Here is a 17,436-nt window from a genome sequence, read left to right on the forward strand (position 1 = left end):
TCCTTTCTTTATTTTATTTAAAGGTATTCTGTGAAGGATTTTTTTTAACCAAAGCTATGATGATGGGCAATGATACATCTTATTTGTTGGTGTTTACTAGAGTATAATAGATAATGAGTATATGGTAAAGAAATCAATCTACATATCAATACCAAGGAAATGAGATTTAACAGACTGTGCAAACTATCACTCCAAAGAAAGAGAAAGTGAGAGTATTTGACTTCTGAGGGCTTCCTCCAATCATAGACACAAGAGAATATAATACACTTTGCAAAGAATTCCCTGTTGTTCTATTTCTTTCTCACTGATTTCATTTATGTGAGGATTCCATATTGTGCTAGTTTTTTTAAGCATTTCTGTATGGTTTACTGAGCTGCAAAAGCTAGGCCAATAGTTTTTTATTCTTTGTAGTTAAGAAACAAAATTTTAGCACAACACATGATTATATTATTGTTCAGCAACTATATACAAAATAAGCTTACCCCAACTGTCTTCAGATGAGATGGAATACAATCCTTAAAATTCAGAATCAATTTTTGGAAGTTACCACACTTCTAAAGGCTGATAGAGATACTACATAATAATTTCATCCAGTTCTGGCCATCTTTGAAAGGTTACTGGCAGCTATTTCCCATTTCTTAAAAAAGAAAAATCAGAATGTTAGATGTATAGCACAAAACCTCTGAATCCATCTGTCTAAAATATGACAAGTTTCAGCTCCTCTTAAGTATATATTGTAACGGCAAATATTATTCAATTCAGTCAAACATGGGGGGGAGGGAAAAGAGAAGAAAAAATAGCACTTTGTTGTTTTCTAATGATAATCTGGAGGCAGCACAGGGAATATGGAAATCATGAGGTAAAAATGGGCAGGTTACATAATTGGGGTCTATGTGTGTATTATGGCTCTTGCCTCTCCATCTGGAGAAAATTGATTCATTTCTCAGGCTTTGCTCAGAAACACCAATATAGTGAAAACCTGTAATTATTTTTCAAGATGGCAACCCAGTGATTCAGCAAAAAACTGATTTTTGATCAGCATGCACAGACATACATATCCCTATGTGTATGTATACCTATTGGTGGATATAAAAACAGTTGTATCTAATTACTTCTAAATATCATCACCACCATGTAGAATTTCAGAAGCATCTTATTCTCTAAGGCCCTTTAAATTACTTTTTAAATATCTAGCAGCTGCAAGAAAAGTTCTCTCTGATTTGTCATTTAAATGCAATGAATAGTTTTGAAAATACTGCATTATAGTTTGATCGCAAATGACTTTTTCTGGGAACCTGATTTGATAATCAAAATTCAGGAGGCATCATGTAAATTGGTTGAGTAAGACATGTGGTTATTTCTTTTGCTCCTAGAACAAATGCACATGCATGTACAATCAATGTAAATATTTGCATGAGTTTTATATTCAGCTTTAGTGAATATTAATGCCTAGATCTGTGAAGCTTTTATTCCAGTTTGTGCGTAAGAAAGGCCACAGATGAATTAACCATTTATTTGGCATCTGCATGGTGTCTTCGGCTTCGTGCTTGTGCGAGGAAAGCGTGATCGGAGCTGCCATTTCTCTATAAATACTGGTGGGGAGGTGTGGGGTGCTGGCTTTGTTGCTGTGGGCGAGTTGATTGCCTCTATTGCTACATCCTGATTAGTTGATGGAGTTGATGTTTGCAGATTAGTCAGCTGTTTCGTAACATCCTGTGTGGGTGAGGTCCTTGATGTGTGCCCATTAGTCTTTTGTGTTTTAACGACCTGGGTAATGGGCTATGTGTTAACATCCTGAGTTCTAGTTTTGTGATATCCTGAGTTTTTTGATGTAATGTCCTGAGCAGATGGCTGTGATGCCAAATCCCTGGCTTTGGTTTGGCTCCGAGTTTGAGGTCTTGCCATGTGTTCATGGCGTGTGTCAGTTTGCTTTGTGTGGGGATCAGAGGGGGCTGCAGCAGCTGGTGTTGCCGCCGTGGTCTGGCTTCTGGGTGGTGGTTGTATTTCGTCTATGGGATGGGTTTGGGTTTGAATCTGGTGAGGATGATTGGTGGTGGTGTCATGTGTTATCTTGGGTCCGGTGTTAATCTTCGTGGCTGGGACTCTTCTGTTGACTAGGCTAGTTTCCAGATGTCTGGTAGGTGGGAGGTATTGTCACGCTTATTTATGTTATGGGGGTGTTTCTCTATTTCGATGGCTTCCATGATTATTCTCTTGTTGAAGTGTCAGTTCTGGAGATTAATTTGGTTCCTTCAAAATCAATTTCGTGTCCTGTTGTTTTAAGGTGCTGGAAAAGGGACGAAGTTTTTTCTTCTTTTCTGATTGCGTTCTTGTGTTCTGCAATGCGTGCATTTATTCTCCTATTAGTTTGTCCAATGTATGTGGCTGGGCAGATTTTGCATGGTATTTCATAGACTCCTTGGTTTTCTAGCTGGATCTTGTCTTTGGGGTTTCTTAAGATGTTGGCTATTTTTTGGTCAGTGCAGAACCTGCACTGCACTGACCAAAAAATAGCCAACATCTTAAGTTTGCAGCCATAGCTCAGTGAAATCACATCCACTATCCTAGTGTCAGCTATCCAGAAAAAAACCCCACTCCAAGTAAAGACGCGGAAGCAAGCATTTTCCAAAGTCCTCTTTACTAGAAAAGGCAAACTGGCACATCTGGGGAATCCCGAATCTGAAAAGCCCGGGCTTTCCCTCAGTAATTCAAAGCTCCCAAAACCATCCCATTTCTCCCCAGTCGGTCACATGCTCCAATCAACGTCTGTTCCACTTCGATTCAGCCCCGACCACTCCTCCTCCAGATGCTGGAATGCCCTGCCCTTGACTGATAGGAAGAATGCTATTATGTCTACTAATTCCCCTCTTCTAAATCCCCCCTCCTACTTTCCCACACACGAGGAGGTGGCAGCATTGAAGCCTCCGGCCTAATATGGCTTCCAAGGCTGACACCTAGGCTTCTTTAGACAGCAAGCAAGCATTTTGCTGCCTATTGGGAGACTAATATAGATCTATTTCGGACTGATTGGTCCTCATCAGTTAGCCACACACTTACCATATATTCCCTCCCTGTAGAGGCGAAGTATTTGCTTTCTTCTATTGTCGTAGGTTTTTGTGAAATAGATCTATATTAGTCTCCCAATAGGCAGCAAAATGCTTGCTTGCTGTCTGAAGAAGCCTAGGATAGTGGATGTGATTTCACTGAGCTATGGCTGCAAACTTGTTTACATAGGAAAATACCCGGTTGACCTATGACAAAAGAAGAAAGCGTGTGTGTGTGTGTGTGTGTGTGTGTGTGTGTGTGTATTTTCTTTTCTTTTCGTAGGTGTTTATGTGTATTTCTCTTTAGCCAGGTTCTTCCTATGTAAACCAAGATTTTTCTGCAGCCCTAGTTCAGTGAAATCCCAATCCACTAGTTTCTAGGCTTTTTTTTCCAGCAGCCAGGAAGACTAGTTTCCTTAGTCTCCCAAGGCTGCAAAAAAATCTTGGTTTACGTAGGAAGAACCTGGCTAAAGAGAAATTTGTGTGTGTGTGTGTGTGTGTGTGTGTGTGTGTGTGTGTGTGTGTGATGACCAACACTTGAATTGGACCCAAAAGCAAATTGGTAACTAGTGTATTTCTTGGAACAAGGGTGTTATATGAGCTCTTTGGGTACAAATATTAATACATTATTATATTGATGTAATAATAATCATCCCCAGTGAGGCACTACCTTGATGTGGTTGTTGGATTTGTGTGCTCTGAGGAAGATGGGAGCTATGCCAGAGGTTCAACCATACTGGACAGATCTCATCAGAGGAGTCAAATGAAGAGTGCCTCTCCCCTAAACAATATGGTGAATTATAATTTGCAGAAACCGATACTGGATTGGTCATCACTTGAATTAACAAGGACCATGCTGTTGGAGTTCCTGGACACCTGATGACAAATGGGCTACAGGACTCAAAACTGTTGGCTGAGCAACCAGGGCAAGCAGCTGCCAGACTATTGGAAAAAATGATGTTTACCCACCATAAATATATAATGTTTGAAAATAAAGATAATGATCTATTATTGCAAATTGAGTCCAACAAGAAGAAGATATCTGAAAAGAATGCACCAGTTCTGGAAAGAACAACATTCAGTATCAGAAATAACAGAACAGAGGCTAGCAAATCAATGTAGATTTATAATTCAAAATAAAGTATTCACAGAAGCAGAATTGGAAGAATTGCAAATGTTTATCAAGGGCAAAGGAATGAAAACCTTGCCAGAAGCAGCTCAGACTGCAGAGGCAAACCAGGAGGAAAGAGTAGTAGAGAAAGCCAGCATAGATACTGAATCATTTACATTCCCAACCAGGCACCCTCTCCTCTGCTTTCTCCTTAGAAAGAACAAAATCCTCTTAACTAAAAAAGAAGAATTGAAACAAAGTACAAGTGAGCATCTAGGACAGCACAAAAACAACAGAATAAGGTTGCCTGCATTGAAGCTTTTTCCAGTGAAATAGCTAGCACAAGTATGAAAAGATGCCAATACTGTAATATCAAATATAAACACCAGCTCTCTGCAAGAAGCAAACCAAGTAATATACAGTATGGTTACAGCTATGACTGAATATTTGGGAGGCAAAAGTCAACAGTGCACCATGAAAATGGAAAAGATTAGACTGGAAAGTAAGATCAATATAGTAAGATCAGACACAAGCAAGCTAAAACAGATGAAAGGAGCTGAAAAACAAGACGACCGAAGAATACCCAATCAAAAAGTAGCACCTAGAAACAAGGAAGATATAGGAAGCACCAGAAATAATAAAGCAATAAATATCAACTATAGCCAAGGAGATCAATAGATATGAAGCTTGAATTCTATAGGCAGAATCTAGCATTTCAGTTGAATCAGAAATGTTTTTATTAATCATCAAATAGAGACTGAAGAGAACCAGTCAATACCTGACAAAGAAAAAACAGTGTAGTTTTGTGCACAGTTATGGGACAACTCAAAATACAACACAAATACAGCTTGGATAGAAGAGGTTGATAACAATAAAAAAAGGCTGTAGTACAAGAATTTGTAATAACAGCAGAAATGTTCAGAAAAGGGCAAGGAAGATCAAGAATCAGCACCAGGTGAAGATGAACTATATCACAGGTGTCAAACTCGATCACATCACATGACGTATCATGATGTATTGCGATGTTTTTTGCCTTTGTGGAGCCAGGGTGGGTGTGGCCTGTGCATGATGCATCTGGCCCGCATGCCACCAGTTTGACAGGCCTGAACTACATGGTTTTTGGCTGAAACATCTGACTGGTCCACACTCATTGCCAAGGAGTTTAACAATATACTATAAAGAGATGAAATTGAAGATTGGTTGATATCTGGCAAAATCTACCTGATAATGAAAGATCTAGCAAAAGGAACAGCACAGCACCAGCAGGAAATTACCTGCTTTCCAACAAGTTTCAAATTGCTAACTCCTATGGTAGATGCTGTAATTCAACAGCATCTAGATAAAAGAAGCTGTTTCCACCTGAGCAGAGAAGAAACTGCCCAAACAGCAGAAGAACTAATGTTCAATTCTTAATTGACAAGATGGTTTTGGAAAACTACAAGAGAAGGAACTACAAGATCAACTTGAATGTAGCTTGGTCTGGATTGATTACAAGAAGGTATTTGACTCCCTGCCACATGACTGGATAATCAAATGACTAGAAATAGCAGGAGTCAACATAAATACCGGAAGTATTGTACAAAGATCTATGAAGATAAATTTGGTCAATAGTGACAGACTGTGAGAGATTAATATCAAGACAGGAATTTTCAAGGAGATTCACTATTACTACTACCATTTGTTACTTCATGATTCCTCTGTCAACAATACTGAACAAATCCCACCTACTTTACATGGACAATCTGAAGCTATATGGAAAAACACCATGTGAAATGAATTGCTGCTCAACATTGTTTGACTGGAGAAAATGCCAAAATATAAACATCTGCAAACAGAAGTAGAACAATTGTAGCAAAAGAAAGCAAAGATAGTACAAATAGTAATAGGTGCCTTGGATGCAATCCCAAAACATTTGGAGCATCACTTGAACACCATTGGCATTGACAAAATCACCATCAGTCAATTGCAAATGGCAGTTTTACTTGGAACAGCTTACATCCTGCAATGGTACCTCTAACACCACCAAACAACAACACCTGCCTATTCCAGATTGTGGGAAAGACCCAATGAGTGGTAAAAATGCCAAATCCAGTCTAAACATCCATCTGACTATGACAAACCATAATAAAAACACAACAATTACAACTGCTACCTAATTACTATGTCAGGAGGCAGTTCTCTTACAACACATTTTCAGCTCTGATTCAATTTTCAGTTACTAATAAGGAGTCAATATTGTTGTACTAAAATTATAAATACTTATGACCATAGCAAAAATCTTGTAACATTTTCTTGATATACATACTGTATATGTCAAGCTTGACTTCTAGTGACTACATGAACATAACCATGCACTTTTCTTGGCAACCATAAGGAAACAGTTTGCCTTCTTTCAGAATTTTTAAAAAAATCTTTTGTGTGTGTGTGTGTGTGTGTGTGTGCGCGTGCATGTATTTAAACTCAATTTTTATAGCCAGCCATCTCACATTTCTAGCCTAGAGCCCTGTTATTCCCTGTTGGTCTACAACTGAATGTTAACTAGGCCTGATTTTGCAATACGATAGACAAGTAGTATTAGAAAAACAAGTGGTTGTGTGCACATGCACACATATGCACACGCACAACATTTATGGAGAGAAATAAGGTTAATAAAGATTGAAAAGGGGCACCCACACATTTCTTCATATATAGTGAAGCAATATTGGGAGACTCAGCAAAGCCAAGTAGCCCTTCAATGCTCAAATTGCATTCAGATATCTCCATAGTGATGTGAAAGTACTTGACTCAATTCAGTGCTTCAGATCAATAAAAAATTCAGAGTCTTCAAAGATTTGATTTGAATGGGCAATTCAATCAAGTCCAATCTCTCTTTGAAGCTTTGCACAGCACTATTTGCAAATGAAGCATGAATTCCCCATATGATTTTGCACCTGTGAAACATTGGAAAATAACATCAGCAAATCATTTCATTGTAATTCAGAAAAAAACTACATAATCATCATCATGCTTATCAATTAATAATGAAGTTTAAGGACACATAAGGACAGAAATTATGCTTAATAAATTTATATCTATTGATTGAGCAATCCATCCTTCTGTCAATATAATCAATTAATTTATGTAGTGTTTCCTGTATCAGTAAAGGAAATCATCTAATTAAAAAAGAATTTAATAAAATTAATAAGCTGTGTTAGACTTTTAAAGGTTGTAAAGAATCATAGTGTTGTACCTTATGATTCTTGATGAACGTATCTTTTCTTTTATGTACATTGAGAGCATGTGCACCAAGACAAATTCCTTGTGTGTCCAATCACACTTGGCCAATAAAAAATTCTATTCTATTCTATTCTATTCTATTCTATTCTATTCTATTCTATTCTATTCTATTCTATTCTATTCTATTCTATTCTATTCTAAACAGACTATTGTTCATCAAATCCAGTTTAGTTTTATTTGATTTGTATACCGCCCTACTCCCGAAGGACTCAGGGCGGTGAACAGCCACAGGATAAAAAACATAAATACAAAATTTAAAACTGAATAAAAAATCGAATTAAACAATTTGGCCGAAGACAGATTTAAAACACCCCAATAAATTAAAAATGAATTAAAATTTAAATCCAGTATTGGGTATTCAGGCTGCTAGCATTTCTCCAAAGTTTCAGGTAAAGTTTTTTTCTTCATCATCTTCATCATCATTACTATCATCTATTTATCTGATCTTTTATGTAATATTTTTAAAAATGTATGGAAAGTATGAAAAAGCCTTTATATATATTTAAAAAGAAGCCCCACTGAGTTAAATCAAACTTTCTCCCAGATGAATAAGTATCTGATTAATGCCAAAATATGTGACAGCTGGCAATACTCTCATTTTCTAACTTAAACAAAATGAAATCTTTATTAAACTCTCTCAGATTCTTCAGTGGAGCAAATGCTACTTTAAAAAAAAAAACAGAACAAAGATGCATTATATACCTTTCAAAATATTTAGCACTGAGGAGGTATCCAAAAATGTTTTATTTTTAATTTCAATTATGAAAAATGTTGGTAGCTGAACTTTGGAAATTGATTCACTTTTTTTTAGCAGATTTGCTTACCATTTGCTACAGTCACAAGAAAAACCATCTGTTGTGAGATTCATCAATGGATCTAGGATTAAATGTCAACATTAATTTATTTTGTAGCACAATGGCTCTAGATAGTTCTAATTTCTTCCTTTTGTTATTGGTTTGGTTTTGTTTTTGAGAGGAATTGTCAATTTATTTTTCAAGGGTTATTGCCCTTTCTTTTTTAGCAGTTTAACATTTAGATATTAGTAAGCAGAGAGGAAGTTTACATTAATTTTAAACCAGGCCTGTACATATATGCATAGAGATATTCTTCAAAAAATAATAATCCTAAATATACTAAATAGATCTATTTCCTTTATCCTTAAATAATTTATACTGATAAAACACAGATTTTATCAGCATAAATTATTTAAGGATAAAGGAGATAGATCTATCTGAATTGTAGCTGTTATTAGTACTAAATAATTATATATATCTAAAATAGATCATTACAGTCTAATTTAAATTATAGTTTCTCAACCTAGCAATTTAAAAATGTATGGACTTGCTGGGGAGGAAATTCTGGGAACTGAAATCCACACATCTTAAAGTTGCTGAGGTTAAGAAATATTGATTTAGACAATCAAATTCCTAAGGGAAAGCCACAATCGGGGCAATGGCATACTGTTTCCACTGTTACTGATCATATATAATTTTTGAGCTGCATTTTTTCTGCATGCCTATTATTCTTTTTCAGTGAATCTTAGTTTTTGTTTAAAGTGATAGATTTGATTAATGAATTATTTGCTGTCAAGTTGGTGTCAAAACTCTTAGCAACCATACAGCTATACCATTCTGCAAACAATCTGCCTCTTCGGGTGTCTCATAGGTATAACCATTCCTGCCGGTCATCCTCTTCCTTCTCATAATAATAATAATAATAATAATAATAATAATAATAATAATAATAATAATAATAATAATAATAATAATAATAATAATAATAATAATAATAATAATAATAATAATAATAATAATAATTTTATTTCTATACCGCCCTTCTCCCGAAGGACTCAGGGCGGTGTACAGCCTAATTAAAAACAGAATAAACATCAATTTAAAATAATTTAAAAATATTAAATAAAATCTTTTCTTCCACTTTTCCCAACATTACTGAGTTCACAAAAGAGCTGGTCTTTGCATAATGTGACTAAAATGTAATAGAAGGAGCTTGTCATTTGTGCCTCAAGTGAATAATCAGGACGCTTAAAATAATATTATCTGGCCTGATAAAGGATTAAAAATTTCTGCTAAACTTGGAGAAATTTGTTATACTCTTTTGCAGGAAACAGTTGCATAACATATAAGCAATCTAACATTAGATTATCTATTTTATGTATTCAACTCATGCTTATACTTATATAAATTACCTAATACGTTCTTGACAAATAAATAATAAAAAATAAAACATAGATAGAATAGTTATAATGCTTAGTAATTAAAAATAAAAATATCAAGCATTATCAACTTCCAACACTAGAAGTTTTTAAGAAGATGTTGGATAACTATTTGTCTGAAGTGGTATAGTGTTTCCTTCCTAAGCAGGGGGTTGGACTAGAAGACCTCCAAGGTCCCTTCCAACTCTTATTCTATTCTATTCTATTCTATTCTATTCTATTCTATTCTATTCTATTCTATTCTATTCTATTCTATTCTATTCATGATATCTACTACTTCTCTCTATAAACTTCACACAGCCACTTCTGTGACCTTAGTTTATTCAGTTTAGGGAATAAAATTGCTTGCTTGTTAGCAACTGTCAAATTATTATTTCTTTGCTAATGCTATAATTTCAAAAGTGATAGTAAATAAGATAATATTTCTTATTTTTATTTAACCAATATTTTAAATATATGCATTTGAAAATGTTCAGAGAGCTATAGCAAACTGTATAGGAGATTTGTTTCTAGTTGTATGGCACTGACCATTCTTTCTAATTCTGTTACGCTGTTTTGAATTACAGTATTTCTACATATATTGACAGTTAGACTCACAGAGATCTCTATTTGACCATGATACAACATTAGAGGAGGCAAAAGCAATTTGCATATAAACCAACCAATATTCAATATTAACAATTAACACTTATGCTTTCTTTAAAATTAATCCATTGTATCAAATGCATTATTTGGTTTTGTGGAAAAGACTGAATTCTGCATAAAGCAATATCTCTATGAGCTTTGCTAGTTTTGTATTCACAGGATGACTGGAAAAACTAAGAGCACACTTGAATCAAGAATGTGAAGGGATGCAGAAATCTTTAGATTTGCATATACAATATTGAGATCATGAGAATGTCAAATTTAAATGCAAAATTCACATGTCTCATGAATAAGTCATGAATGGTGGCAAGACTGATTTATTCTTTTCTTCTCAATTGTCATCACTCTCTCCATCTTCTACTCCCTCCCCTCACACCCTCCTTGAATAGACCTTAATCTGCAAAATAGGCAATTTCTGCTTTCTTTCTACAGGAAATGGATTGATAGATATGACTCTGTGGAAAACCATAGTTTTTCCAATGCTTAAAGATTTGCATATGTGTGTGCATTGTTTGCTGTGGTTACAAAGTATGGATGCATTATTACACCACCACAATCCTGCTTTTTCTCTGGAGATACATTAGTGCCATGGCAACAGCATTCAAGTTTCTTCATGTTGGACAGACAACCAGATTCAGGACAACCAGCTGTGCATTGTCCTTATATTGAGTAACCATGTAAAATGATGACTTTCCAATCACTTTGTTCTAATATTGTAATGAATTAACAAATATGATAAGGTTGACAGATCGTCAGTTCTTCCAGTGGCTGGAAGTAAAACCATGTAAGTTTGTACAGGAGTTTATTAACAAAGATGGAACCACTATTCGGTAGACACTGTCTTGAAGCATATTTAAGGAATGGCGTTCACCACAGGTTTTTGCAAAGGAATACATAACAGGGCATACACTGCATTCCAGTATGCTTATTGTCCTTGCAAAAATACTATGTAGTTGGCACAAACAGAACACGAGTTCCTGTTTTCGTGCCATTTCTATTTATTATGTTTGAGAGGCAATGTGGAATACTTCTGCTTCCCTGATTATAATTAACATTTAAACAAATTGATTTCAGCCAATCAAAAAAATTTGGCCCACGTTCCTTCATTTCAGCCATAACAAGTTTAACTCATAATATAATTAAGCACGGAGGCCATGGTTTCTAGAATTCTTTCCAGTCCTTAATAACAGCTCCATTCTGGATCACATGACTAAGGGAAGTAGCGTGTAGAAGAAAGAGTTTGGCAGCATTCCAAGTCCAGCAGCCTTTCCTATAGCGATTGATTGGTTTGGGGTGGGGGTGGGGGGTTCCTTTCTAATCCTCAGCTACATCTGGCTCATTTTCAAAATCAATGTTTCTTTTCCCAGCTTTTCCTACACACTAAATTTGGTCCTATTCTATTCTGTTCTGTTTTCAGAGATGGATAGCTATGGGCAGAGAGATTTCAAAACTGGTTACAAAATTTATTTTCCACATGTTATTGTATTGCAATCAAGGTAAGGGGGGGGGAGGCAGAGAGTGGCTTCTGCAATTCTTTCCAGCCCTTTACTAGAAGGGGCCATAGACAACATATTTATTTTCTTTTAAGTAACAAAATAACATATTAGTTTGTGGTGTGTGTTCCTACTCTCCTCTTGTACCACTCCTTGTTTATATTTATGCATAAGAGAGCTCAAGGTAAGCTGTATGTGCCAATTGAACGTGTCCAGAAATATTTCACAAGAGGAGTCCTCCATTCCTCTGCTTGCAACAAAATACCTTATGCCAGCAGACTTGAAATTCTGGGCTTAGAAAACTTAGAACTACGCCGCCTTCGGTATGACCTAAGCATAGTTCATAAAATTATCTGCTACAATGTCCTACCTGCCAATGACTACTTCAGCTTCAACCACAACAATACATGAGCAAATAATAGATACAAACTCAAGGTAAACTGCTCCAAACTCGATTGCAGAAAATATGACTTCAGCAACAGAGTGGTCAATGTCTGGAATGCACTACCTGACTCTGTGGTTTCATCCCAAAATCCTCAAAATTTTAACCTTAGACTGTTGACCTCACCCCATTCCTAGGAGATCTGTAAGGGGCGTGCATAAGAGCACTAGCGTGCCTACCATCCCTGTCCTAATGTTTCCTCTATTTGTATCTATTTTATGTATTCAATTCATGCTTATACTTATATAAATTACCTAATACGTTTTTGACAAATAAATAAATAAACAAATAAACAAATAAATAAATACAAATTCCATCCCCCTCCTGATCATATGACCAGGAGGGGGACAAGAAGGGGGATTCTGAATGGAGCCGTTGCCACCATTCTTACTGGCCGCCCAACCACTTTTCCCATAGAGATTATTTGGGGGCGGTTTTTTTCTTTTGGGTCCAATGAGAATTTATCCCATTTTCAAATTTAGTCTTTGCTGGCTTCTCCTACCATTCTAAATTTGGTCCCATTCTATTCAATTTTCAGAGAGCTTCCCTGCTGACAAAGAGAAGGATGGAGAGACGGAGCCTTCTTCATATAATTTTTTCCCAACATTCTGCTAGGTTGTAAAGAATAAAACTAAATATATTTCAGTTGCCAATGAATATTAACAATATGCTCAACTTCCTGTTTTGCAGGCAGTACTTGACTTATGACCACAATTGAGCCCAAACTTTCTGTTGCTAAGTGAGACATTTGGTAAGTGAGTTTTGCCCCATTTGGCGACTTTTCTTGCCACACTTGTTACATGAATCATTATAGTTGTTAAGTTAATAACATGGTTGTTAAATAAATCTGGCTTCCCCATTGACTTTGCTTGTCAGAAGGTCGCAAATGGTGATCCCGGGACACTCCAACCATCATAAATATGAGTCAATTGCCAAGTGTCTGAATTTTGATTATGTAACCATGGGGATGCTGCAAAGGTTATAAGTGTGAAAAATGATTGTAAGTCACTTTTTTGGTGCCATTGTAACTTCAAATGGTCACTAAATGAACTGATGTAGGTCAGTATTACAGCTATGTACATTCAGTTGGTAGGAAAAGTATAATTATCTCTGTTTTCTGATACAGAACATAGGAACAGGCAGATCTGTTAATAACCATGTTATAAGCAAGATTTCAAAAAGCTGACTTCCATAATACAGTAAAGAAAAAGCATCAACGTGTGTAGCATTTTTCCCCCAAACATCTCTTATAAAGGGATAAAATTTATAGCTAAGCTTCATAAAAATCAATGCAAATCTTTTCAAATGAAACTTTAAAAATATTTTTAAAAGGATTTACAAGACAATCCTCACTAAACAATAGTAATTGGACTGGAATTCCAAAATAAATAAATAACTGGAATTTAACCAATAAATTTCCATTGCTAAACAATACTGTTGCAAAGTGTACCATCAGATGACTGCAAAACCTAGCAACAACAAATCATAAGTGTCCACTAAGTGTATTACATTTTTGTTAATACTATTTACATTAAGGATTTGATGGCCAATAGTTTTTAGAATTCTTTTACATTGTATCTTTCTTTATATTTGATTAATCTGACTGTCAGAAAAAGCATCTATCTTGTGATATGTGAAATTTTACACAATGCAATGTTAACTTACTTCTGAGTAGACAAGTATAAGATTGTATTGTGAATTGCTATAAAAAAATGAAGAGTCTGATCCAAGCATTATCTTTCAAATGCATCTAAACAAAACCAACAGAAGAAAGGAATTACTTTAATGGGAAGCAATAAACAAGATAATCATACAGAAAATAAGTCTGCTTCAGTAACAGAGCTCTGAAAGAAAAGCACTAGAACATATGTCTTTAAATCCTTTTAGTGCAATGAAACAAGTTGTATATTCCAACTTCTATATTTTTTGGCTGATTCTTTTCTTAGCATAAATAATGGTGTAAATAGTTTCTTATATAAAATGAAAATAATCCTGACATTTGCATGAAGTACGTTTTAATATCTCCTGAAGCTTGTGATTTTACTTTTAAAAACATCTTCTAAGTCTTCATTAATTCCACACTTTTTACAATCCATTGTAAAAGGATCTGGGATAAATTCTCCAGAGCATAAGGCAAACAGATTCCAAGCTGATAGAGAGTTCTTTAAAAACAAACATTGAGCCGAAATAAAAAAGCCCTGAAAACATTACAATGACTATAACATTATAGTAATAACAGCTTTTAAATTTAATATATGATGCATTTGAACACATTAAAGAACCAAAATGTAATGAATTATTTATGTTTTTCTGTCTTTTTTTTAAAAAAAAATACATAACATTTAAAATGTAATTTTAACAGAAAGTTACTCAATTTTGTCTCCGTGCTTGTTGGGATTGCAGTTTGTAGATTTTAGCCATGCGGCTAGGAATTCTACAAATTATAGCTTCTGCATGTGAGATTTCTCACGCAAATAGAGACTCTACCAAAAACATGTACCTTGATTGTATTTAATGATACCTAGGCTTGTACACTGCATTTGGCCATCTAACCACCCTTTCCACTTAAACACAATAAGATAAAAAAAAAAGTCAATCTTAAGGGGAAAGGTAACTGTTTGCTAGCAACTTCAAGAGAATAGCAAAGGAGTACTGCAGGCTTACCTTCTACTTGTTTCTCTTAGGGCATTTCTAGCCTGACTGGAAGCCTCAGACTAGCCAACTAGCAAACTGATCTTTCACTAATACTTGAAATAAAGTCAGGCAGAGGGAGCTCTTAACAGCTCCAGACTATTCCTCCTGGTTAGTCAATATGAACTATACCAGTGTTTCTCAGCCTCAACAACTTTTATATGTAGACTTCAGCTCTCATGCTGCCTGGGGAATTCTGGGAGTTAAAGTCCACCTATCAAAGCGCTCTATCAAATCCGTACATGTTAATAGCAGTGTTCCCCAAGGCAGTGTTTTAGGTCCAAAACGCTTCATACTTTACATAAATGACCTTTGTGATCATATTAAAAGCAACTGTGTTCTCTTCACTGATGATATTAAACTATTCAACACCACCGACAATGCAACTACCCTTCAAAAAGACCTTGACTATGTGTCAGATTGTTCTAACAAGTGGCAATTCAAATATCAACCAACAAATGCTCTGTCTTGAACATTGGCAAAAAAAAAAAAATCAAAACACAAAATACAAATTAGATGGACATGACCTTGTAGATGACCCTCACTCTGTCACCTTGGAGTACTCATTTCTAAAGATCTAAGTGCCAGAGCCTACTGTTAACAACATTGACAAAAAGGCATTAAGAGTTGTTAACCTAATCTTACGTAGCTGCTTCTCTGGTAATGTTGTACTACTAACTAGAGCATACAAAACATTTGCTAGACCAATTCTTGAATACAGCTCATCTGTCTAGAACCCACACTGCATATCAGACATAAATACAATTGAGAGAGTCCAGAGATATTTTACGAGAAGAGTCCTCCATTCCTCTAACTGCAATAAAATACCTTATGCCACCAGAATTTTGGGCTTAGACAACTTAGAACTATGACAAGTTCAGTCTGACCTAAGCATAGTACATAAAATTATCTGCCACAATGTCCTTCCTACTTCAATGACTACTTCAACTTCAACCACAACAATACATGAGCAAATAATAGATACAAACTCAAGGTAAACCGCTCCAAACTCGATTGCAGAAAATATGACTTCAGTAACAGAGTGGTCAATGTCTGGAATGCACTACCTGACTGTAGTTTCTTCCCCAAACCCCCAAAATTTTAACCTTAAACTGTCTATTGTTGACCTCACTCCATTCCTAAGAGCATTCTGTAAGGGGCACGCATAAGTGCAACAGCGTACCTACCATCCCTGTCCTAATATTCCTTTTTACTTACTCTTTTCATGTATTCAAATTATGTTTATACTTATACCTGTTATCTTATATATGCTTGACAAATAAACTTATGATTATGATTATCTTAAAGTTGCTGAGGTTCAGAAGGCTTGGAAAATCAGCCCTTCCTCATTCTCGAGAACCAGGCAGTGTCTCAGTTGCTTATCAAGGTAGCTCAATTTCCCCATTAAAACTTCTGACAAAGTCAAAATCCATAAGATAGATATATCAATGGATTATTATTATTATTATTATTATTTATTAGATTTCTATACCGCCCTACTCCCGAAGGACTCAGGGCGATCATTTCTAGTTTCATTTCACTTGCCAATTGTATGTTTATTGTTGTGGTGTACATTATGTTGATAACTGTTGTTAGCTTCCCAGAGTCACTATGATGAGTTAGGCGGCTAAAGAGATTAAAACAAACAAACATAACCCTTCAATAGTCTGACTGTAATATAAGCGAAGCAACTATTCACGGCCAGTCCCTGGCAGTGCACATTGTAAAAAGGGAAGGTAAGATGTTATACTGAAGACTCTCTATTCATCCTGCTTACCCCAGCATAAAGACCCTTCACTAACCATTTGGAGGGAAGATGTTCTCATATCACCTTAATATTTTATCCTGTACTAAGACTTCCAGCACAGATAATCTAGGACAGATGGAGAACAAATGTTGGGATAATATGATCTGGGCCTACCAATTAGCCCAGAGGTTCTGCAAAGGGACAACCACCACCCTAACTGGTGGGAAATGTTTGTCAAGGACAGCTTAGAATTGAAGATGAAGAGGAACATCAACCTGAGGGAATTCAGTAGGAAGTGTTGCCTAGCAACCAAGAGAGGCAACAATCACTGGCCTCAGAAAACAAAGAGGCAGAGTTAATATCTCCTCCCAAATGCAAAAAGAAGAGGGCTGAATAAAAGCACTCAACCAGACTATTGGCCAGAAAAAAACACTGCCTGTTCAAAGGAACAAATTCAAGTTTTGCCACCCCTATATAAGAGGAAACCACACACCTCACACTTCAATGACCATATTCTCATGCACTTATTTTCCAAGATGGCGCTGCTGATGGCTGCCTCGGTGAAATGCTCTCGAATGGTTTTTTTATTTTTTATTATTCTTTGTGTTTCTCTATGGATTTCATACTCATGAGACCATCTGCTAAGAATTAAGTAATGTTTCTTTAAGGAGCAGCTTTCTCCATAACCTCAACCATCACCACCACCACCACCCTGTATTTACAAACCGCGGAGGAGATTCTAACACAGGAAGAA

The 17,436-nt window shown here is 35.8% G+C and overlaps 1 protein-coding gene and 1 long non-coding RNA gene across 4 annotated transcripts in view; one reads left to right on the forward strand and one right to left on the reverse strand.

Annotated features, from left to right (window-relative positions):
- The window catches only part of TOX2 (TOX high mobility group box family member 2), a 261,657-nt gene extending 244,744 nt beyond the window's left edge, over positions 1-16,913 (reverse strand). Inside the window, exons 1-3 of one of the 3 annotated variants that reach the window (XM_034414059.3) lie at positions 13,910-13,989; positions 8,256-8,307; positions 483-637 (exon numbers count right to left, since the gene is read on the reverse strand). The gene's annotated coding sequence lies outside the window, so the exon portion shown is untranslated. Of the gene's footprint in view, positions 1-482; positions 638-8,255; positions 8,308-13,909; positions 13,990-16,737 lie in introns of those variants that run through there. The other 2 variants (XM_034414055.3, XM_087889233.1) reach the window with 2 other exon arrangements.
- LOC132711237 (uncharacterized) overlaps positions 1-17,436 on the forward strand; it is a 66,249-nt gene that overhangs the window by 150 nt on the left and 48,663 nt on the right. Inside the window, exon 2 of the long non-coding RNA XR_009622072.2 lies at positions 12,935-12,995. This is a non-coding gene — a long non-coding RNA (uncharacterized LOC132711237). The remainder of the gene's footprint in view (positions 1-12,934; positions 12,996-17,436) is intronic.

The sequence above is a fragment of the Pantherophis guttatus genome, chromosome 3, assembly GCF_059756535.1.
Source record: "Pantherophis guttatus breed Tessera chromosome 3, ASM5975653v1, whole genome shotgun sequence".
Taxonomy (NCBI): Eukaryota; Metazoa; Chordata; class Lepidosauria; order Squamata; family Colubridae; genus Pantherophis; species Pantherophis guttatus.